This window comes from Agelaius tricolor, unplaced genomic scaffold, assembly GCF_023055355.1.
Source record: "Agelaius tricolor isolate 1412-34295 unplaced genomic scaffold, bAgeTri1.0.p SCAF_8, whole genome shotgun sequence".
Lineage (NCBI taxonomy): Eukaryota > Metazoa > Chordata > Aves > Passeriformes > Icteridae > Agelaius > Agelaius tricolor.
The window spans coordinates 37,939,729-37,962,809 of record NW_027269268.1 but is presented as its reverse complement, the minus strand read 5'-3'; the positions used below and the strand labels follow the sequence as shown (position 1 = coordinate 37,962,809).

At 38.0% G+C, this 23,081-nt stretch overlaps 1 protein-coding gene across 4 annotated transcripts in view; it reads right to left on the bottom strand.

Annotated features, from left to right (window-relative positions):
- Positions 1–23,081, bottom strand: part of FRYL (FRY like transcription coactivator) — a 163,595-nt gene that overhangs the window by 136,592 nt on the left and 3,922 nt on the right. For 3 of the 4 annotated variants that reach the window (XM_071432423.1, XM_071432424.1, XM_071432425.1), the window contains exon 2: positions 13,104–13,304. The exons of the other annotated variant lie outside the window; for it this stretch is intronic. The gene's annotated coding sequence lies outside the window, so the exon portion shown is untranslated. The remainder of the gene's footprint in view (positions 1–13,103; positions 13,305–23,081) is intronic. 4 annotated transcript variants of the gene reach the window in all.

Genomic DNA, 23,081 nt, shown 5'->3' with positions numbered 1-23,081 from the left:
GTTGTTTTATATTTAGCTTAAAGAAGCCAGAAAGATGACTTGCATTTGGAGAAGAAAGTTCAAGGACAAAACAAATAAATTATCATAGAAGAAGAATGTTCCTTAAGGCTTTCTACAATTGGGAATACGTATAATTGTTTGATTTACAGTATTCTTTTATTTACTACACAGTATTCTTTTATTTTATACACTACGCTTTTATTTACTACTCCACTTAGAGTGGAGATAGACAGACACTGTACTAGGCAATATTCCTACCTCATTTACTACTGAAGACTGTACACACTGCTCAGAGGAAATACACTAAATACTCACTCCAAACACCTCAGTGGCAGCCTGCATGATTCTGTTATTTTTATGAAGGCAGCACAGTGTCCAAAACATTGCTGAATGCATGCAACACAACTATCCAAACTACACATGAAGCATAGCACACTTCTATACTTTCCTCAAAAGAAGGTATTTAATCCGAAATTCACTTCTGTTTAGCTCTTAAAAAGAAAACAAAAATCTATGAAAGGTATGCAGCATAACATGTTTCAGGTCTCAGAGTTTCAGTTACATGCTGACAAGGGGCTGCTCAACTGGATTAAGTTGTCAGTCCTACTCAACTGCCACGTATGTTGTGCAGAATGCCACAACTTGAAAAAGTTGGTACAAGTTCATTAAAGCTGCCACCTAAGATATTTTTTCAAGTTCTATATAGACTGAAAATGTCTTTTCTATTTAATTTTGCATTAAAATCCCCAGATAACCAGGTGAGTCCAAATTCCCCTTGTAAATGAATATAAACAGCTACACAATTTTTTTCCTTATAAGTGAATACAAAATTCTGACCTTATCATAAGAGACGTATTGCAAGAATACCACTTCCTGCAGGGAGATCAAGCAGAAAAGTCTCCCTAAAATGATTTCATTCACAGTGTTTTATCCACAATACAAAAAGAAAATACAGAGAAAGGGGTTTACGCATTTTCAGAACAATAATAAAGATATCACAAAGACAATTTGTGATTACAAGAGATCATGAGTCATTACAAGCTCAAGCCATCATTTATTCATAATAGCATTCTTTTCTATAGAATTCCTTTTCTTGCCCTTGAAATCTTGCCACAAAGCTACTTGGCAGTTCCTTGCATTTGGGAGCAAGAGAGCAGTTCAGATACTTCCGTGACACTGAGAATGCTTCCAACTATCCACCTGCCAAACTGGAGTTTGCAGATGGGGCAACCAGATACTTCACTTTGTACCTATCTATCTGGGCAACCAGATACTTCACTTTGTACCTATCTTAAACACCCTCTGAAAGGCTCAGACTAGGAATCAAAGTGCTGTTAACCATGGTAGGGAGATTTTATTATGTGTGTGGACTCAGGGTGGAGTCAACATGTAAAGTTCAAGTACCTAGTGCACCACTTAACATTAAGTGCACAAGGTGTGACATTTTACACAACATGTGGCATGTGTAAGTTAATCATGAATTTAAAAAACAATTAGGTGTTGAAGCTATATTTTTTGCAAAATAAGAAAAAAATAGCCTTGCAAGTAATAGGACACATAAAATACAAGCAATAAAAACCACCCTCCAGACACATGATCATATTTCAAGATTAAACCTGATAAACTAATAAAGCTTATACAAAACAGATATACTAAAAAGCTTTTGACTGATTTTTCCTTCAGGGTGGCTTTTGACTCTTAAGAAAAGAACATCAAGAAGTTTTCTACAGAAGTTAGCTGGGGATACACACACGCATATTTCTACATGTATATGGATGGCTGGAGGTTAACTCCAGGATTTCCATGCTTCACTACATTCTGTGAAAACAGTATTTTATAAAAAATGAAGGCAAGATACAAGGTTTATGTTTTTGCCATGGTATATCATTTCACATATACTCCTTACTCGCATTTGCTCTTACCATCTTCTTAAACAGTACAATGTACAATTGTGGGTTCTATACAACCTAAGCAAGTTTTACAGATTATCTGTCAGTGTAAAACATACCAGAAGTCTTACAATTGTTATACCTAAATTCATGTTTAAACAAAACCAAAACAGGCAACGATAAGCCTTATTCAATAAATTTTAACAGAATAAGAATAATAAGAATTTTTAATTCTTATTCTGGAACATTTGAGCTCTGCACCTCTCACCAACAGGAGTCCACATTAGCAGAAGGGATTGCAAACAGATAATGAAACATGCAGAAGTATAATACTGGGAGACCCAGTGAGTGAATGATCACTGCGTCTTCTCACAGCACTTCTCAGAGCACTGTCTCCTTGGATTAGACCTTTCAGAACATAAATAGCCAAGCTGTTTGGCAGGGGTGCATAGAAAGCCATGTACATGGGAATTCCACTGAAGCAGGTGAACCTGATGATCCCAAGAATGAGAAATACTGAAAAAACAAAACACAGTCAACGAAAGAAAGATCCATGTGAGAAAAAACTACTTGGAAGTGACTTGAATTCACATGTGCAGAGAATTCCTATAATTAGCAATAATAATAGTAAAAGACAATTATAAATCAGACAAGATACTGGGAAGTACAATTTTGGAAGGCTGCCTAGAGGGTCTATAGCCTGCCACAAGCAACACATCATTTGACAGGTCCAAGCATCATTTGACATTCCGAGCAAGCATGCATTGCAAACCTACAGCTTTGCAACACAAAATGTTTGTAGAACTACCCCACTGTGCCAGAGAAACGCCAGCCCAGCCCTACCTGCTGTGGGAGAGGGGGCAGAGGTTTCTTTTATATTGACGGCGTAAGGCGGCAAGAAGGTGCTGGAGGGCGGGGGGAAGCGCGGTGCCCCGGTCCCAGCGGGATCTCTCCGGGAGCCCCGCGCCCCCCGCTCCCGGCGGGCTTTGCCCGCAGCGCCCCCGCGCGGCCCTCGGCCGGACCCTGCTCCGCCCGGCCCGACTGCCGGCCCGGCGCGGCCCTCGGCCCTCACAGCGGGCTGGTTTTAACTTGTCAGGGCCGCGCAGACCGCCCTGGCACAGGAAACAGAACTGCGCCCGATTTCACGGGCCCCGCAGAGTGCAACAAGTTCAGGAGAGCTTGCTTAGCACGGTGGGAACGTGTGTTCCAAAATACAGCCGTGTTAAGGAAACTCCCTGTCTGCCCACCTGGGAGCCGCTCTGCCAGCCACCCTGCCAGCCCCTGAGCTGGAATTAAGGCCCCTTCACAGCTGCACGCCCCACACTCACAGTCAGACGAGGTTTCCCTGTAGGCTCTATCCCAGGGTTCCCACAGCAGAGTTTCAGACGTCCAGATCCTTAAAATAATTTAAGGTAATGCAATAATTAAATCACAAAATAACAGCTGGAGCTGGTGCCCCAGAGGAGGGACCCCGAGCAAAGGAACCCCTGGGCGTTTGTACCCTCACAGTGCAGGCGCAGGGATGCCTGGGGTCCCCCAGCTGAGTCCTCGGCCACCTGTCTCTGAGGGCCCGGTGCCCTGGCTGGCACCACATCCCCTTCGCTGTGCACAGGGTCACCAACTCACATTCTCTTACCTCAGGCTCCTGGCTCCGCAGAGCTCAGCCTGGAGCTGTACACTGAGCCACGTGTGAGGAATATATTCCTCAACAGCCATGCTGGCAATATGGCCATCGGTACAACCACGCTGGCAAAGGACACAGCTGGAGGCATTCCTGTGCCAGCATAGTGGAAGTTCACACTGCAAACCTTGGTGGTTTAAAGGTCTTTTCCAACCTAAACGATCCTATGATGTCCCCTTTAGGTAAACTGCTATGGGGTGGGCACATCTATTGGCACACAGACCCTGTGCTTTCTCCCAGCTTTTCAGCAGCCACAGGACAACGTTAACCAGACAGAACAACATGTTTGGGATACAGAGTAGACTGATGAGGCGATTAAGCAAAGGGTTTCTTGCAAAATCAGTCTCATGGAAGGATGAGATGGTAAGGTTATTACATCCAATGCCATCACATCAAAAGCCATTTTAATTCTAGTTACGATGTCGGATATATTTCTTATCCAATCAACTACTTCCACAAAGCTCACTAGCATCTTCATAAACCAATCATTAATTGTTTTACATGATTCTGTCACAATGCATCTCTTTTTATCCAATCATGTAACTCTACAGAAACTTACTGCTGTATCTTCTACTTTTTACCAACTCTGTAACAAGTTCCATTACGAGACTTTAAAATTTTCTACTATCTTGGTTAGCAAATTTATTTGCTTACGTGAGGCATATTTCTACTTGCTTAAAACGTATTTCTGCTTAAATTACAAATCTTTATTCTTACTTTGTGTCTGTTTCACTTTTCTGTTCTAAACCTTCAACCCTTCTCCAAGGTCTTAGGTCAAACATTGTATCAATCTCTATCTCTGAGCTTGTATGCTCGAAGCTTTGGGAGCTCTCTGTGCCTGTATTTCCCACAATGGCACAGCCAAAAAAAAAAAAAAAAAACCCCCACCAAGAAAAAACCACCAACATTCCCCTGCAAAAAAAACCCAACACCCCACCAAAACAAGCAAAGCAAGAACCTACAAAGCAAAACTATCCTTCCTGCTGGGACACTGGTACTGGAGGCATCGCCAAAGGAGTTTTAACAGTAAAGACCCAGCAGCATAAGAAAGGGTGCAAGTTCTGCCTTTTGAAAGAGTGAGCAGGCCAAGTGATGCAAAATGATCTCTATCTGTTTGCAGCTCTTCAGGAAACGTTAATATTCCTTGAGATTAAGGGTATTAACTATGCATCCCATACTTGAACATAGCATATAAAACATATTAAACATAGCATTAGTGTGCTATTATGTGTACCAAATAAACATGACTGTTTTCACCAACCTCCTCATTTCAACCTGACATCACTGTTTGCTTCCACTGTCATGTGGAAGCAAATCTGCTAAAAAAAAAAATATTTAGGAGAAAAACCCAAGTACAGGAAGTGTCTTCTTGATGCTTAGAAGAAAAGACAAATTTGTAAGACTATTTGCAATAGTTTGTCATATCCCAATGGAAAAAAATCTACTCTTAAAAAATAAAGTTATGATGCAAGATACAAAACTGAAAGCAGAATAAAACAGCAGAGCTGGAAATCCAGCCTACAGGTATAAATTAACAGACCTACATTAAACTCACGAGAGGTAGTGGGCACTAGACATCCATGTTTTATACCGGCTAGGCAAATAGTAGGACACTCAATTTCACACAAAAGCCTGCATGGTGTAGGGAAGACAAACCCTGTTTCTTCCTCTGTATATGCTGCATTTTTTTTAAATGGCAAGCCTTTTTGCATTAGAACGACAACTGTCACATGGTTTTGAACAAAGAACATAGCCTAGAGAAACACACACACAGGGAGAAAACAGTGTATCTGTCATGTAGTGGTGTTGTCTCATCTTTTGGCAGTTTGCACTAACCACTTGTAAGGACCTAATATATTTAAAGGAATCAACTTGCCATGTCTATTTCAAACTTTAAAAATACATTTAAGAGGCCATCCTTCATATAAGTTACACTTAACTTTACAATTAATTCCTAAGCTACTTAGCATTAATGGTTTCCTTGGTTCTGTTCAACTAATGTTATTTCACAGAAAAAACCCAACCAGGGACAAATCAATGTACAATTTTGCAATGCACTCTCTATACCAGTGCAAACTTGTTGAAGCTATTATTTTGCATACAAAATACTTATAAATTAAGCCATTTAACCTTTCTATAGTTTTGGTTTACTGCTTTTTTAATGTAAAAATGTAAATAGTTTCAGTTATCACTTAGACACACCTAGCTATTTTCTGAGAAATGAAAGAAACAAACAACAGTCAGTTTCTTGTAAAGTTTCACTTTTCTTTCAGTCACTTAGGCTGTATTTATTTGCTTTAAATGGGGCTGGAGATCCTTTTGGAGCAAGTTGTGGGGCTTTTTCTTTGGAAGGTTGCGAATTTCCGGGAATGATTTGAGGGGGAGGTTTCAGAGTTTAGCTTCGCTTGTCTAGCATGAGAATGAAAAAAAAATACAAACATCTGTCAAAATATATCCATCAGCAGTTGAACATAAAACTGTTATGTTCACTGACTGAATACTGTATTAGTCTGTTGAACAGAAAAACCCCCAAATTCTTACCGTTTACGTATTAAATAACTGTTCTTATCTTGAGGTCACATGCAAGAATACAATGCCTTCCTGAACTCATTAGGAGTTCCTGAGAAGAGCAAGGTATTGTCTACCCCACAGCTCCTACAATCCTCAGTCAGGCTTCCTGTTGCTAACCTCTTGCTTGTTCCAAGTACTGATATATTGCACAAGATCTTCCAAATTATGCAGCATAACCTGAACCATACCCATTTCCATGCAAGTAGAAACAGCAAGAGAAGACATCATTACACAATCCCATAACAAAAGAAGTGGCCAGACCTTTTTTCTTATAAAATAATCAAAGTGAATGATGACAATCTTGATGCTGATATCTCTATATAAAGGACATTAAAATAAGAAACATTTTAAAACCAAAGGTTCACTGCCAGAACAACAATGGTAATATTGCTGTAAAATTGGACCTCTAAGGAATTGAAACCTGAAAACTTTTACCAAAAGTTTTTTAAATGCTCTACAGAAAAACAAGAGTTGCCAATTGTTAATACATAGAGCAGCCAGAAGACACAGTAAGTAATAACCAGAGACCAAGCACATGTGTATTTCCAGAATTACTCAAGAACAGTGAGTCAACATGTATTTCTTAAACAAATATTTGGGCTATTTAGTTGATTTTCACAGCATTGTCACAGTCTCTGTAAAGAGTTTCTCTAGCACTACATAAAAGTATACATCTGTAGAAGAATTTCCTCATGTTTGAATGGCCAACTTTTAAAATCATGTTGAAAGCATTAAAGTCAAACGGCATGGGAATCTATATTCCACTGTTCAAAATAACCATCATTCCAATCCCAAAACTGCATACAGCACACTTATCTTGCTTCCCTTACCAAGCCTAACCTAATTGTAGTTCATTGCTTAAAATTTCATACAAGGCACACATTGACCTCGGGGAACTACCATTATCCTTTTTTCATTGTGATTTTTCTCAATAGCTTCTATTACTTGAAAAAACAAAACAAACATGCATAGTGAGTTCATATGATAAGCTCCGTTTACAATAGCAATGAAAAAGCTCTCAATGCCTACATTAAATACAGCTTCTGTCTTGGTTTACACCCATCCCATCTATTTTAGCTCTTCTCTTGCAAAATTAACTGGGTTCTTGAAACATGGCCACAGCAAGTTTAATCTACATGGCAAAATAGAAAGTAGAAACTCATATTCAACCTACTTGGAAGAAAACCCAACCTACCTGGGTGGCTGCATTCACCTGTCCATTCATGTGGACTGACATGCTCAAGTCTACTAATTTAGACTCTGTTATACAGACCATAACACTAAAACTCTGAAACTCTATATACATTGTATGAATATAACATATGTATCAGAACAAGTATTTAATAGGTTTCCTTTTGGTGTTGTCTCAGCAAATGGACTGGACTGTGAATAGAAACATCTGGATTCCTGTCTTAAGGAGGAGGAAAAAAATCAATAGCAAGAACCAAAACACCAGATACTGCAGAGAATGCTCCCAGTAGAATTCCACATGGGCCTATGGGCACCACAGCATTGTAGCTTTAAATACATAAACATTTACAAAACATCATTCATGTTTAATGTAAAACCAGAAAAGAGGCAGAGAATTTGCACATTTAGAATTTATATAAAGGAAAGAGAATGGATAGCGTTTAGGTTTGGTGAGGTTTTGGTTTCAGGGCTTTGAGCACAGGAGAGGAAATTCTAACTTTCAGTGTTAGATGAAATCTAATTTCCTGTTTGGAAAAATACAACATATCTGGATGAAAGAGGGGTCCAACTAAGGTACTAAAATAAAGTTCAAAAATGTTTCTAGGAAGAAGGGGAGAAAAAAAACCTAAGTTTGAAACCAAACAATTTTTGATGATTAGTAAATAACTAAACACAGTTGCTAAATGCACTGCTAGAATAACTAATTCTCAGTATATCAAAGTCACTAAGTAAACAAACACACAAGGATGAAGGAACTAAACAAAAAAATTGTTGAGCCATCCAAGAGAAAACAACTTAAGCACAACCATGCAGGTTTGTTTGCTAAATATAGCCACATTGTCACAGTAAAGCTTATAAAATTGAAGAGCGGTAAACAAGATCACCAAAAAATAAAATAAAAAAACCCAGAAGCAATACACAGCACACTGACTTTGCAACTTCAGAAGGACAGTTAACAGTCTCGGCTTAAAAGACAGCAATCAAGGCAAAGTTACTGTTCCTACACACCAGCTCTGCTGCTCAGGCATTCTGACAGTCACCTGGGGGCAACAGCAAAGCTCAAAAGGCACTTCCATGTATCACTAGTTCTACCAAGTACCACACCTTAAGGCGGATCTATGGAACAGACATACTAAGAGTGGTGGCATACTTTTTACTCACATATATCATCAGATTAAAAGGATTATTCTAATTTCTTATGCCAGAAGAAACGCATACAAGATTACATGTACTGTAAAAGATTTATGGAAGTATCCTTATTATGGAGGAGAATTGCTGTATAACCTATCTAAAGGAGAGGTTAAGCCTATTCCTGTTAGAAGCAGGAAGGAAAAAAATCACTTGCCTTTGAAGAGGAAAGAGAGGAAACTAAAACTTAAGGACCTGGTTGAACATGATCACCAAGGAAGGGAAGAATTCCTTTATTTAAAGAAGTGATGCTCCAGTCATCTGATGAGAACAGAAAGACTAAAGAACACCTGAGTGCTTTCTTCACTTGTGACTTTTAATAATAAAAGACTAGTAATTGTAATAGTGAAACACAGGAGGATTCTTTGCTAAAAATTTTCACAAACTGGAATTACTTCCTCTTAAAGGAAAAGCTAAAGAGGTGTGACAATTGTCATTCATTTTGTCCATGCTAGGATTACCTTTCATCACTCACTCAGAAGAGCCAATGAAATGTGGTTACAATTAAGAATAGGAGCTAAGTACACCTGAAAGGGAGAAGGCTCCTTTCCTCACACAACCCTGTTATTCCTTCTTTAACTCTGCTGTATGTCTTAGACTGAATCTTTATATTCTTTACAGAGTGCCTCAAATCGAAGAACAGTTCTGCATCAGAAGTGAGGATTGCTGCACTTCATTATGCATTTCTGAGCCAGAGCATTACTGACGAGGAACTAACCATAGTAGAAACAAGAGCTTAATGACCAGTGGTGCACTGTACATGGAAATTGCCCTGGGCCAAGTGAGGCAAGAAGTAAAAAGCCCTGATGAGCAGGGGCACAAGGGAGGGCAACTCAAGAGTTTCCACAGGAAAGCTCTGCAGCTACCTAGGAGGTATCAGAAGTAGCTACATCACTTGTGCTTTACCCAAATCTCTGAAAAAAAAAATCATTTTTCTTATCTTTGACATACCTGTTTTGTTTAAATACATACAGTGTTTTCAGTAGCTGCTAACCAAGGAATAAGCATTTTCCAGTTCCTTAAAGATTTCTGGTTTCCATTCCATTATATATCATAGATTTAAACTGCAATATGGAGTCTTTACTGTAACTTGTACAGTTACCCTACACCTTAAGGTAGAAGTTATTGTTACTTGTAAATTAAGCACCCCTCCAAGTGAATTGCTTTCAAGCAAACAGTTGCTGGCTGCAAATGGAGAACAGCAGCATCTCCACAACCAATATATAACAGCTGCCTGACCAAAAAAAGCATTAAAAATGAGGGTTGAAGATCTATATGGATACAAATAGCTGTATATATGTGTATATATACATATTAAAAAGGGCTGTAATAGTGCAATTTTTAAGCAAGAGCAAAATTACCTAGCATACAGAGTTCTTCTCCACAATATTTCTACTGATGCATAATGAGACTGCCAAAAAAATCCACAACAGGTCTAGCCCCTTTGAAGGCAAAATGTATTTCATTTTAGATGTTAAAAGACACCTAAAAGTAGTGCCTTGTATATTATCCTCAATACAAAAGCAGATTATATTTTTTAAAATGTGGTCAAAAGAAAAAAAAAATCAATCACACTAAAATTTATTGTTCATTATCAAGATAAATTGCTGTTCTTTATGCCAGAAAATAAGTTTAAAAAAACCCCAAACTTTACAAAATGTTGAAAACAAAAATTTATGAATGTTGAATGCTGCCTAAAAAGGAAACCGAAACAAACAAAAACAAAGCACAAAGTCCACAGAATCCTAGGGAAAGTACGTCCTAAGTAAGGTTGAACTTTTTTTTCCCTCTAGTCTGACAGACACTTTCCCATTTCACAGATTAAGCAGCTCTTCTGTGTTCCTATTAGATTTCCATCTTCTGGGGTTTGTTTGGTAGATGTGCCTCAGATGTTCCACATTATTTGAACAACACAAGGCATCAAGTGTGAGGCATTCTGCAAGCCATTTGTCACTACAATTAGGTATGGTCTTCAGCTCTTCAGCAAAAACATGCCTCTCTAGTCAGGCATCAGAGTGAGAACAAATGTCCAAATGAAGCAGGAGGCAAGGGGGAAAGCCCACAAAAAGCCTTATTAAAAGTCACTGAGGCCCACTGAGCTATATCTTAATAGAAACTTTGTGATGAAAAAAGAACTTAAATTTCCTATTTATTTTTTCAATATCCATTTTAGAATTTATATTGACCAAATTAAAGAAACTGCTGAGCAGAGTATCAAGTGAGTAGTAAGTACTCCTTTAATCCTAAATGATTATTTAAGGAGAAGAAAAAATAAAAGGAAGAATAAGAAATATTTGTTTTTAAATAAAATGCATTAAAAAAGCACTACATTTTTTCTCCTCATGATGATCCTCTATTAATTATGCTGGAAAAGAAATTTACCAAACTTATTTCTTACACTTGCAAAAATGTTTGTGAAGAATTAACAGGCACATTTCTTATTTTGAATATGTTCAGGAATTGCTTTTACAGAAATAGGTTTCTCAGCATCACTGGTGCTCCAGACAATTTTGCAGAGAAGCCATGTGAGCTTTTCAAGACCTGACTGGACAAAGCCCTGAGCAACAAGGTGGATCAGGAAACTGACTACAGGCAAATTAGCAACACCGAAGAAGAATGGCAACTGGGACGTATTTCCATCTGTATTATTTTTCCCTATCACCCATATTTTTAAAGGAATGCACTTGCATAAAACTTTCTCTGCATTCTCCAACAGGAAAATAGATCCTGAAAGACCACTTCTCCAAAGTGAAAAACAAAAAGAAGCCCAAACACCCCAAACATTTATTGCCTGTACAAAACACAGTAGGCTTTTATTACAGAAGACAATAGATAGAAAAGCTGTGGACCCAGTACTAAGAATATTTGTTTAAAACCTGATTTGTTAAAAACCTGATTGTTTTTTAAACATCTCACAGTACATATAAAAAGCACAATCATTACTGAGAAGTATTCCAAAAACTAGATCAGTACTGGACAGCCTTGTTCCCAATAAAGAAAAACTACACAATTCAAACTTGAACATTTGAAGTTTGTAATTGGGAGTATATTTTCTATATAAACATATAGAAATGTAGAAACATACATAAAATTAGATAAAACTAAAGTTGTCTCAAGCAGGATAAGCATGAACAGAAGAAAAACTTACAGTAAAAAATTATAGTAATGTTCTCAAACCCTCTGTCTCCATTGTTCTGCTTCATTTAAAAGATTGATTTGGAGTTCCCACTCTAATGTTCAAAGATGTACTTGCCATCCTTGAGCAATAGCAAGATATGGTGTATAAGGTAAACTCCTGCAGCAACAAATTTATTATACTTTGAGAGAAAGAATACTTCAGTACAAAAATAATTATGGTATAAAATTCTAACAAAGGACAGTTAAGGAGGTCAGCATGTTACATCACTGGAAATTAAAAAAGTAACAGAAGCAAACACGGGTACATGATATACTGGAGATGTTTCAAAGGCAGATCTTATCATGCACCCAAATTCTATTTTTTGTATACTTCTGCACAGAATATATAGAACAATAAAAAATAAAGGAAAGTGAGAGCTATGAGTAAATATTATATAACATATATATCCTAATTATTAATGGCAGTTAGTAATAAAACAAAATATCCTATTAGATTCTACAAAATACTATAAAATATATAAATAATAAAATGTTCTTGAATACAGAAGTCCACATAGTAAATAGCATATCAACAACAGCACTTCAATATTTTTGTCCTGTCACATCAATGTACCCTCTGCACTCAAAGGCCCCAAGAAAGCATGGTCTATCAGTTTTACCACTTGACTATAGAAAAGCAGTGTGTTATATTATTTTTAAAGGACAGTTTAGATGTTGGTTGGATCTATCCATACTCATTTCAGCTCAGAAGTGCTTTAGGGACAATAGCTGCCCTGTACTTGGTATCAATGCCTATCTATTTCCTACTGGAAAATCCTAAGGTAAAATCCTTACATGCAAAGAAGCAAGGAAACGAGCATCTGTACGTGGCACTGACTCAGGAATGAGAGCTCTGACTAAGGAACTAGAGGTCCCTTCCAGCCCAAGGCGTTCCACGATTCCATGACTGCCCCTGCCAATGAGCTGCAGTACCGGCCGCACCCACCAGGGGGCAGCGCGCGGGCGCCCGCCCGCACACCCACACCGGGAGGGCTCCGCTCCCACCAACTCCCACCTGCACCGACGATCGAGAAAGAAAACTTGAGAGACCTGTTGAACATACAGAAATTACACAAAAGAAATACCAATTCAAGACAATTGAGAATTACTAAATGCACAGAAAACCACATCTGGCTTCGGAAGTCCCCACACAGATGACAGGAAGGCTATTTGCCTTGTTCCTGACCTCTTCCTCAGACATTCACTTTTGGCCATGATCAGTCACTACACTGTATTAAAACAAATGTTCTCGTTGGACTTAACACAGTACAGACAGACTTCTAGTCAGACAACTGATATCTGAAGTAGCAGCTCAAGGTGTGCTCAGGGTACAACACAGACAAGCAAAACAGAAAGAGATAGATGAAAACCTATTTATGACACTACTACTGTGAGAAAGACCTTACCACTTAGAAGCCATTGTTAACCACTGACGAGAGCTATCACACTTAGGCTGGATCCATCAAGACATTTTCCCCAAGAGTCCAACGTTGTGCTTCGAGATGTAAGAGTAGACAAAGATGTAAACAGCTTTGAGTCGGCTGGTACGTAGCCAAAAATTGGAGAAAGATCTCCAAACACAGTACAGACAAATGAAATACAGAACTCTGAAAAAGAAATGAGAAAAAAAAAAATCAAACCTTAGACATTTAACAGAGATGCCAACAATTTCCCAATGCTTTAGAATTCTAAATTTATCATTTAAAAGTCAAAAACTAGAAAAATCTATTTGTTACATTTGTCTTCAAAATTGCTCTTCTGCTCAGAAGCTAATTATTTTTAATGATTTTTTCCCCATGAAAGAGAAAAATTAAAACTGACACCAAAATAACATCTGGTTTCCCACACTAAGCATATTCGGCATGCATCCATTCCTTATGAAAGGTTTTAATTGCACTTTAGTTACAATCATATTTTTATTAATCATATCTAACCATTCTAAAATGCAAGTAATTCTGAATTATTTTTTTCATATTAGTCCTTTTATTAATTTCTTTTCTGATTTTTGGGGTTTTTTTCATCTGCTCAGTTAGCAGGAGGATGTGGTCAGAAAAAGAAACAAAATACTTCAGAGCTGGGTCTTCCTAACAAAGCCTTGAGAACTTCTGCAGATTCCTTCACAATAGAAGTTTGTATGCAGCTGACATACTTGCCACAACTTGCCTAGGCAGCAGTTTCTTTTTGTTCTTCTATAGTGCCAAACGACAGTAAAAGAAAGCACTTTAGTATTTTTAAATTTACCCTGAAGGCAGATCAAGCACTTTCAACTGCTTTTAACAACTCAAGTCTCATCATGCAGCAGCAGTCCACCACTCCGGAACATCTAGTTTATATGGGGAAGTTTCTTTTTCTTCTTTTTAAAATTCGTAGCTTGAAAAATTCCAGGAATTTTAAAATTCCATAGCTTGAAAATTTGAAGCTTCAAAAAATTGAAAAAAACCCTGTACATCCAACACGATTTTCAGTGCTCTGATGCAGCACAAATGTAGTAGTTTCCTTTAAGTATGTGTGAATTATTCAATCATCATCAATTCTTTTATGTACAATTTGTTCCACTTCTTAATTAGTGTTTCCAAAAATACAAAAGAGAGACCCATATAAGTGCAATCTAAAAGTAAAAAGCCACATCCTGAAGATTTTAACATGTAAGAGAGCTTAAAAGTGGGACTGCGAGACAAGCAAGAAAATTAGATAAACTTTTGCAAATAGGAGGCAACCTGAGGTTTATATATAAATTGGGAATGCATTACATAATCCCTTGGAAAAGGAAGTCAAGTGTTTCAAAGACTTGACCAGGTACAAAGGGAAGCATTTAAAGACAGACAAAATTCTGACTGTGAATTTTACCTGTCAAATTTTGCAACACTTTAATAAAAATGTCAACTGTTTTCCATAGTCTGCGCATTCGACAGTGCAGTGCATCAAATACACATCACTTTTTCCTCTTCAGACACTTAGGATAAGTTAGCATATATTTCTGCTGTGCAGAAAACAATCACCTTTCATCCTACCTACATCAATAAACTGAACAATTTCCTTTTTTGCTCCTCTTTTTTTTATTAAAAGTAAGCAATAATTTTTTTCAGTTCATGACTGAAAAAAATTTTTTTCAGTTCATGACCTTCCATTTGCCCCAGTTTGAAAGAGAGTGGGTCAGGTGTCCTTTAACTCCTCCCCTAACACAATCACTGGGAACAGCACTTGAACACAATCAAACCCATGCATTATTACCCTCCCCAAAATTGACAGAATACCCAGACAGAAACCACCCTGGCATATGCTGACATTTTAGCTCACCACCTCAAGCAAAACACACATTCACAGGTACATAATCCATTCTCATTAGAGGCTTCCCTGCTTGCTGCCTTCAGAGCAAACACATTGAATCTGGTGTGGTAAAGAAGGAAGATTTGTATGTATTTCTATCTCCCCTTCCCACCACACCACCACCCAACAGCCCAGCTGCTTAAGGAAGGAAATAAAGTTAAGCTGAAAACTGAATCGACTGTGCAAGCTTTAGGAAGGCACTGTCAGTTCAGCTAGCTGACTGTTTGGAAAGAGGCCAGAGGCTGGGAAGCCCATGAAAACCCATGCAATGTACTCAAGTTTTTTTGTGCACACTAAGCAATAATGAATTTCATATTGTAGCTGCTGCCCCGAACTTCAAGAACAACTACAGCTGGATTTGAATACAACCTGAGGTATTCTACAGAATCAATCTGATCAGATTAACTCAGACTACAGGAAAAATAAAGTATCAGTAAAGGTAGCAAAAAGGTCAAAAGTCTCCAACAGATGCCAGGGAAGCTTACAGTAGCTACAGCATATTGCTGGTTCATTTGGCTTCATTTCCTAATGGCAGCTGACAAGTTAAAATATAACTATATTTATCAGATTTGAAGTCAAAGGTATCACACAGGTGTAGTTTCAGTGTTTGGGGTTCACCCCTACGGAAGATTTATGAAAAGTTAAGAAGCAGAACATGAAAAAAAGAAACATAACAAAGTTGAAAATACAGGAGGTTTGCTATCATAAGGTTTATAAAATAGTACAAAGAAAACTGATGCTACCTCCAAGTTTTCATATCTAAAAGAATTCAGAACTCCTCTAACAACCTGAATTGGAAAACACAAATAAAAATTCTGCCAACTTCAAATCTGATCAAGTAACAGCACATGTAACTTCTAATTACATAAACTCTATTTTTGGAAGGAAAGGTGTTCACAGAGCATTATTTTCAAGCTGTTGTATTATATTCACAGAGTAGCAGCTATAATGCTGGCTACTGTGCAAGACGGAACTCAGCTTTAACTTCTGAGCAGCAATTAACATGCTCCAATTCAGCACACGTTGAAGAGAGGGGGTAGAGCAGATCACTTCCAAAAACTTCAAGGATGGGGATTAATACTAATGTTGCTGGAGATGCAAGTATCAGCAACTTCATTTAAGAAGATACACACAACACACTATATTAGAGCCTTCTTCACAATTACTGGCCCAAAAAAATTTATTAAGATGATATTTCAAAAGACAAAATGAGATAGTAATAGTTTTAGCCCATCTGCTAGAAGTGGTGTTTCCACACTACAAACCCTAACCAGGCTTCAATACACTGTTGGCTTTTACACAGGTAGAATAAAGGCAGAAAGGAACTGTATCAGTTTTTATGGCATCATTTGAAAAATTACAACAACAAGCTTGAAGTTTAGGGGCAAACATTTACACAATGGCACTATGGTACCCCAAACCTGTGGCTTACCCATAACTTCAGCTTTTTCTAGAACTAAGTAACCTATAACATATTGTCACAAGCACTCCTGAGATAACACACCACCCCTGGTGAGCTCTGGTCCTCTTGTCAGCTAACACCACCCCTCCTACAGGAGGTATGAAAACAAGAAAACAACATTGTTAACTATAAATGTTAACTATAGTTAACAATGTTAACTATAAACTAGATTTATTATACAACATATTGACTTTATACAAGACTTCCCTGTTACAGACCAATTACGCATTTTTTCCAACTACAGCATGGGAAAATGATACCAGAAGCCTGGAAGATTTCCAGTGGCTGACCAGTTCCCTTGTTCTCCCAACCTTTTCCTCAGCAACAGCATGCACTACTAAACCATACTGAGCTTATGGCTTGCTGTCCTCCCAAGTAAGCGATACTGGTGACTGACATCAGAAATAGCAAAAAGAGGAGCTGAAGAGCACCTGAATATTACAGAAGCCACTTTTAAGCTAATTACTTCATAAAACTGGATGTCATAAGAATAAAAAGGGAGAATGAAGTTTCCCAGGCTCCTTTTATTCAAATCTACTCCATTTCCTTACTGATGCTCAGCACACTGTGTATCAACAGAAGATTTTAGTAACAACTTCGTTCTTTTGCTTCCTGTAAAAGTTTTAAGTATATTAACAGTGTATAACAATAATCAACACCACAAACTAAAAATGGTACTTGATGAACTGAGTGTTAGTAAATACTGTCAAGAACACAGTAGTCATGCAATATTCTCCCAATTTCACTGACCATCTCCTTACTGAAAAAAAAGCTTTTTTCCACTCCACAATCCACACAACCAGTGAGGCTGGGTGGCTGCTGAACAATTAACTGAGGATCAATTAATCAGTTGAGTGAGGAACCACAAAAGTCGTAAACAGGAGAGACACAGGGTCACTAATGCAAAAACCAAGCCTTCAGGGGCTTGGGCAGGGAGAACTTCATTGAATACAAATATTGCAACTGGAAGATGTATAGTGGTACGAAATTAATGTAGGTTCAGCTTTTACATAACTGATATGGAAATGAGATAACACTCATAAGACATATCGAGATCACCTAAAAGGATTCGTGGGACAAGAAGAAAAAACTGCCTATCTCAGTCATAACAAATCTTTGGAATATAGCCAACCACCTAAGAACTACACGTGTTTTACGGTTCAACACTTTCTTCTTCCAAGAATTACAAATAGCTCTCCATTTACAAACAGATAAAGTTCAATTGAAAATGCTCCTGTTTGTAGTGAAGAAGGATTTGCAAGATAAATTTGAGGGCTTGGTACTAAATGTGTAATAATTTGACCATGATAACTGAAACTTAAAATGGGTTATTTGAATTCTCTTTTCCTTAGTTAGCATGAAAAGGGGACTAAGTAAGTGAATCCCAAATCTTCTCCACTGGGCCAGGGCCACAAACGCTGCCTGTTCTTTGACTCTTTACCATAACTTTTTTCTCTTTTGGAGTCTCATTTCAAAGTATTAGGAGTATGCCAAAACTCAGACCATGTTTTTACCACAGCAGAATGGATATTTCCATCTAGGCCTAAGACCTTTTCACTTTCTCAGATTATTCTCTTTAGAAAAACTGCGCCTTTACTAGTGCCACAAGACAAGGAACCCACTGCCTTCAGAAAGCAGTGATGCAGTTACACCTTTCCAAGCTGTATGCCCTCTGATTGCTCCTCTACCCCTGCTATTTTCTGATTGTTGATTTAGAGGAGTGTTTCCTCAGCTGTAGTACAGAACCAAATATTTTGGGTCCCCCAAAAAGTGACCTTAACTATCTTCTATTACACCATTAATTTGGACTAGCAATCTGAGAGAAAGTATTTCTCTGCTGCTTTGCAAGAAACTGCAACAGAGAAATACTTTCTCTGCAAGTGTTCAATCTGCAAGTGATCTGCAGAGGACCAAGAAATTACAGTTACTTCCTCTTAGCACGAGAGGTTGTAAGCAATTCAGATGTTCTGACTAACTTAAAGAAATGTTGCTTCCACCAGGAGAACAGCTAAAACTAAGTTTGTATAGTATTTCCAAGAGAAGAAATGGGTAAGACCCCAGCTTGCCTAATCTTATGTCCCCTAGAATTTATCATCATCTGTGCCTTCTTATTTTATGTGTGCTTGGAAGGGAAAACAGCAGACTCTCACCAAGAGCAACAACCATCATGCTCTCCTCAGATGCACTGCTGCCCTCAACAGTAAAGCACAACAGTGTGTCTGGAGTGTTTGCATTCATCTGAACACCACTGCTCACCATCATCTCTATTAACAAAGTTTCAGCCACAGGAAAAGTGAGAACTTCAATGAGTGTGCAGTGTAGGCCAGAAGCTTAAAACTCTGACCTCCGCACCACCGCTAAAGCGACAACTGAGAAATGCAAAAAAATGCTAAATGGCTTTAGAAACCAAACTCCTTTTTTCCCTTTTTACAAAATAAATTGCAAGCACAGCTAAACTAAAAATGAGCCTGAAACTAAATAAATTAGATCCAAAGAACAGGACCTTACATCACACCTTCAAACTGCTTTTGGCAATTTCCTATTTTTGAAAGCATCTCAAACCAAAGACAACAATCACTTTTTATTCAATTGGCTTTTGGAACTCACCATCTAGCAGGGTTCAAGCACTTGAAATTAAGGAATGATAAAAAAAATAACATCTTATGTAGAACATTTCTTCCCTTAACAGACTATTAAGGCTCAAAATACATTCTCTTTTTTTAAAAGTTCCAAAAACTATAAAACACTGACCACTTCTGTTACTGTATCTATACAAAGAAAAATGTGGCAATTTTTGTTAGTTATGACATAGCATTAGGAGGAACCACCATGAACTTTATGCACATTCAGTACCAAGGTCTAGATGAATTAAATAAATAAATAACAACTCTCCACTGCTCTACCCACACCAAAAAACACCTCACCACTTTATTCCTTCAAACAAAGCAGGCAGCTGCCTTCCCCACTTCCTCCCCTCAAAGCATCCTCAACAGAGCTTAAACTAAGGTCCTATATATAAAACTATATATAGAACCAGTAGCTCTTCCAATATGCTGACCAGACAACACTGAAGTAGAACATCAATAATGTATAATACAGCAAGTATAACATCAGTTAGCAGATTTCTTAGCTACTCAAGCCGTTGCAGAAAAACATTCCAATTGATATATCCCAACCTAGTGCAATTATCTCTGGCCTCTGGAAATAGAATACAAATACTGCATAAAAAGCAGTTGTGCTAACTGCTTTTGAACTGCAATGACCAGAATGGGGACTTTGTTGTACCTGCAGACCATTCAACCTATTCTTTTTTCTTAAACTGTGGAGTTCATAGAGTCTATATTTACACAGGGTGAGATATGAACTTGCTTTTTTACTTTAAAAAAAATGCTCAAATGAAGCCAGTCTGCATTCTCCAGCATAACAATAACAAACATTAAAGTAGCTGAATTATCCTTCTTGTTTCTAGGCACAAAACGTTAAGAAAGCCCTAATGATTTCTCTCTCTCTACATTCTAGCCTTCCCATAATAATCACATCATAGTTTTCAAACAGCCACCTGCAAAATTCAGAATGTCTTGTGTCCCTAACATATGTCAGTATTTAAACTTGGAATATTTGTATCACTGAGCTACAGTCACAAAGATTTTATGCCCTTAAACTACCTAAGTTTTATGTAAGAGTTTTATATACTAGATATAGTTTGATGGGAACATGCAACAAAAGCTACTTTCAAATTAGGAAGACTAGGACATACTTGAAAATGGAACTATTTATTCTTAATTTAAAAAGGCAAGACAAGAGAACAACAACTCACACTATTCTGCATAACACAGAATGCCATATGATGCAATACCTTCTTTAGATATTCTCCCAGGAGATACAAGGTTGGGTTTCCAACTGGATCAAATCAGTTGCACACAATTTATCTCAGCACCATGAAAATACAAGTACAATCTGTACCTGATGGTTTATTTACAGGTTTTGAATTAGACTATAATATCATAGCCTGCTCATGACTTATAGGAAAAGAAGTGTTCATAAACGCTTTGAAATAAGGTTCATTTTTCCCCTACTACAGCAAAGGCCCAAAATTATACTGAAGTGTTAAAGGAATGTGTAGGTAAAATCTCTCTGTTTCCTGCACCAAAAGCTTGTTCTATTTCTTTTGTACTTCTGTTTACCCAGCTTGCTGTTCCCACACTTACTATCCACCACTCTCACCCTCCCCAGCTATTCACCTATCAATTCTGCAGGTAGATGCCTGTAAATACATATAAATATACACACAAACACATGTATCAACTCCATCTGAAAAGACAGCTCTGGTCCCCAATTTTATATGCAACACCTACCACCAAAGTAATTTCAAACAAGGTGGCAGTGGTAGGCTCACAGCTGAAGAAACAGAGGGAATGGGGCAAGATCTCCATGATTTCGGTGTCAAGAAACAGAGTACCAGGTTTGCCATATCCTAGTGAAGATGTCAGGGAGACCTACATATACTGTTACTCCTGCAAAGAATAAGAGCACTCATTTGCAACTCCTTTCTCTTTATGGGCTGATGTGGGGTATCCAGGAGCCCCCCGAGTCACACCAACACCTGTCATGGGACCAGTGACTCTCATCACCCTGTCCCAGAGAAGAACCAGGCCAGTCAGCAGTCACAGTGCACAGGGCAGTAGTTCTTCAGCTTTTTGGATGCCATTGGTTTTGGATGATGTCTACAGAGGTAGAAAGCTTAGTATTTTTGCTTATAGCAATTTTTTAACATAATCAGCATTACTGGCAGATTAGATTAGTTCAATTAAAAATCATGAAAATTCTGTCAACGTCAATATGTCCAGCTGCCACGAGCACAACCCCAGCAGTTCTTTCTGATTTAGCACAAGAGCAGAAGTGGTGTTGATAAGGACTATTCTCATGAAAGACAGATAAAAATTACTAGGAACACTTCAGCTATTTCCCATGTTAATGCCTTTAAAGAGAATCAGCCTTGTCCAGGCCTACTCTTAGTTCCAAGTCCTCTTTAGGACATGGCACTTACAAAAGAAGATGCTTCTTTATTTTGCAAAACTGGACAACACCAACGGAGAAAGTCACTCTTCACAATAACAACTTCAAATGCAAATTCCTGAGGTCTCATTTTATCAGACCATTCCCAAGCCTCATGTTATAGATATTCCTTCACTTTAAAAAAAATTTAATCTCTTAATAGTCTCCCACATTGAATTAGTAGAGCCTTATCTTCAGGATCAAGTACAACAAAACTATCTCTATTTGTAGTTTTTATGCTCTCTCCAGCTCTTATTTTATAAACATATTCAACATTATATTCAGTTACTCTAAACAAACAAACTTAACTGCATAGGGCTGGTAAAACCTACACAATTATTGTCCTTGAGACTACTACAAAAAGCCAGCAGTAAAAGTTCAACAGCAGGAAGTCTGTGAGAGGCTAAGCAAATGGGATTGCATATGGCAAGGCAGATCTTGCCATAACCCAAGGATCTTTTTAGCACACACCATTTTATTTTGTGCTCCTCTCCCTTGCTTACTAACACCCTGCTGGGGCATCTTTGAGCTCCTTGAACACTCTCTGCACAAGTATGACTAACACCATGCCCACTGGGGCCCAAACTATAGTAGCCCCAAGGACTGTTGGCAAAAATGATACTCACTAAAGCTGCATTTAACTTACAGATTCTCTTCCTCCCTTAATGTAACATACTTGAGCAGTAATATTTTTTTTTAATAAGCTGCAGTTTATGAAGACAGAGAGAAACCTTGAGAGGACTATGGAAAGAAAACAGGATCCTTAAGGTTTACCAGCAAGATACACACAGAGTATTCAAGAACCTTTATAAAGTCCCATTGGAACTTTCCCTGGAACACTTTATAGAAGTCTGGCCAATGCATGTTAAAAAGACTAATTAATACATCAAGAAGGCAATTACAGCATTTTAGTATGATAAGGTGAACATGAAATCTCACCTGAACAAGAGAGAGTCTGGTTTATCTGGTTTAGCAAAATTATGCTGTTGCTCTCTAGAAACACTCAAGATAAGGGAAAACAAACATTAAAAAGAAAAAAATTGCCACCTAAGACGAAAAATAATGTTGGCAACTGCCATTGACAAACTGCTTTAACATACAATTGCAAATATTCCCCAAGTATCAGTTACTTGGTTTTGAAGCAGCCTTCCAACAGTTAACTGACAAAACACACAAAGCTTGTTTTATTATCATGACCATCTTATGTAACATGTAACTTTACTTGAAAAAAATCTAAGAAGAGAGGGGAGAAAAAGGTCCAAGCCAGGAGTCCTCCCATTTTTTGGAATACAGAGAATAAGAAGAAAATAGGTCACCACACTAATTCCAAAGGGACCACCTGCACCACTCAAGTGGCATGTCAATAGTCCCAAGCCTACTGCTAAACACTCTTGTCTGTAGCTATTTCAGGCTAGGCCAGCCCCAGCTCTTGAAAAGAAAGCGCTCTTACACCTGTATGGACCAGCTGCCAAAGCAGCAGCTGGAATGATGGAAGAAAGGTCCTTCTGTAACGAGGTCTGTGCAAATTCCATACAGCTCA